General features: G+C 39.8%; 1 pseudogene; it reads right to left on the bottom strand.

Moving 5' to 3' along the window:
- Positions 1-558: 558 nt before the first annotated feature.
- LOC103746391 lies at positions 559-1,450 on the bottom strand (annotated as a pseudogene).
- Between the last annotated feature and the right edge of the window lie 1,068 nt (positions 1,451-2,518).

Genomic DNA, 2,518 nt, shown 5'->3' with positions numbered 1-2,518 from the left:
GCTTTTCTCAGTGATGTACTATGAGGTAAATAAAACCTTTTCTCCTGAAGTTGGTTTTGATGAGTGTTTAACCACAGAAGCAGAAAGCAAAGTAGATCATCAACTCAAGACTTAGATGTGTGACCAGTCTAGTGTCTACTATAATAATTAGATATTATTTATTATTTAGTTTTTTAGTGCCAGATGTTTATTTCCCTTACACTTGCGGTGGCTCACAAAGACAACATTCAGGCTTTGGCACTGTGGGAGAGGGGAGCATCCCTGGCTTCTTAGAGCCAGAGGATCTTGCCCTTACAATGTGAGACAGGAGAGGAAAGTAATTTCACTTTCCTGCTTTCACTAGGTCCTGAGGGGACAGTGCAAGATCCACCTCTTCCACCTCTCAGGCAAGAAGCCACTGCGGTGACATCTGTAGTTCTAATCATTGTAATAAAAGGACCAGACATCACAGGAAGAAGGTGCAAAGGCATAGGAAGGTACAGTTTGGATTAGGCCACAAGAAGAGGCAGATGAGATCAGAAGTATGTAACTGGTAGAAGCAGTTAAGTGGCTTCTTGTCTACCTAGTGCCTGGCTTAGCAGAAGGCAGTGGGGAGGTGGATGGTGCTTGCCATTTAGCATTGATGATATCCACAAATTCAGGATTGAGGGAAGCACCACATCAGGCATCCACATCAGGCCAGCTCTGAAGGTTGCTCCAGTCACAAAACCTCCATAAATGATGGGTGCTTTGAACTACTGAATCAGACACATTTGTGTTAAGCCATCCTCAGAACCCTCATGTATTTCCTGGGCTTGTTGGGGTGTTGCAGTCTTCTGGGTACCAATGGCCCATACAGGTTCATAGGCCAGGACAACCCTGCTTCATTCATTTACATTATCTATGATAACTTTGTTTTGCTCGAAAACCACCTTTTCAAAGATTCCAGCTTCTCTTTCATCTAACTTCTCTCCAGTGCAGGCAATCATTCCTAGTGCCTCTGCCAGGGCACAGGCCATTTTCTGCCCAATCAACTCATCTGACTCCAGAAAGACATGCCTTTTCTCCGATTGCCCCAGGACTACCCACCGGTAGCACCACAGTCTTTGATCATGCCGGGGCTGATCTCCCCAGTGAAGGCCCCGTTGGTAGCTTTGTAGTAGTTTTGGGCAGTCACAGCAATTTTGGGATCCACCTTCGTAGGAAGTGGGGGGGGGCGCAAAAACCACCTAGGCGTTGCCCGCACCTTGGCTGCATTCAGGGTGCAGATGAGTTCTCCCAGACATCCTCCCGGTTCATCTCCAGTTGCCCCCAGGAAGAACTTCCCTGAAGGCACCAGTGTGCTGGGAGCAACTCACTGAAGGTCAGTGTCAGCCAATATGATTTATTTTTATTTGATGTAGATTAGATGATTTATTGTACTTACTTACTTACTTACTTACTTACTTGCAGTAGATTTAGTGTCATGCATTTCCTAAGCAGATTGAAACAGCAGGCCAAATTTTGAAACTTTGATTGTAAACACTTAATGTTGTTAGAGGTGCTTTGAGGCAACGCGAAAACAAACTGCTGACTTCACAGAGCTTTGGGATGGGAGGCAGAAGAACAATTAGAATTGAAATTCCAGTTTTGCCCCTCTTAATCTTCGCTTTTTCTTACTTCCTGAAAACTAAAAAGTTAAATAAAATAATAGTTTCAAAGTGCTTTATAAAGTCCTATGGGAATTAAAAATAGTTTTAATACATTTGTTATCATTATTGTGTTATAATCAATTTATTTTATATAGACCCTTGAGTTCTGGATGACATTGAGGTCTTAGAAACCCTGATAAAACCTGAAGGTAACAATTCAGATTTTTTTCAGTCAAATACCTGTTACCATGCCCATAACACAATTATCTGAATGAAGAGTAAAATTTATGATGCAAGAACTTGTACTCATTATAAAAATATTTAGTGGTGCCTTATTCCATGTTAGACACTAGTTATTACCCTCAGAGATTTTCATTCTCATAGATAAAATTCAACTAGGCTGATAATTATTGAACATCATCCACTTGTAATCTTTTGGGCTGAACTCTGTGAGGGAATTTGAGAAAAGCAATTTATACTTCCTTAGGGAACTCATTATTTTGTAGAGTATAGAATGAAAAATATCAAGCTCTAAAAGACAAAGAAGTTCTAAAGAAATAAATTCCCTGAAAAGCTCTGGAGGTTTGTGAAATTTTATATGCTCATAAATATTGAGCATCTCCTAAAACTCAGGTCTCTGATGGATTGTATAGAGTTGTAAATTCTATTTCTTACATTAATAATAGTAAATAAAAATAGTAAATAATGCTGTATGTATGCTAATTGGACTTTTTGATGCTGCTACACATTTCTGAAGAAATAATTTAAAAGATGATTTACTTTTGCTTACGGTTTCAGAGTTTTTAGTCCATGGTTGTCTGATAGCATTGCTTTTATACTTTTGGAAAGGCAGATCTTCTTGGAAAAAAGGCATAACAGAGTAAAGTTGTCTACAACAGTGCAACCAA

Source organism: Nannospalax galili, unplaced genomic scaffold (assembly GCF_000622305.1).
Source record: "Nannospalax galili isolate Female #2095 unplaced genomic scaffold, S.galili_v1.0 scaffold203, whole genome shotgun sequence".
Classification (NCBI taxonomy): Eukaryota; Metazoa; Chordata; class Mammalia; order Rodentia; family Spalacidae; genus Nannospalax; species Nannospalax galili.
This window is presented reverse-complemented; position numbering and strand designations above follow the sequence as displayed.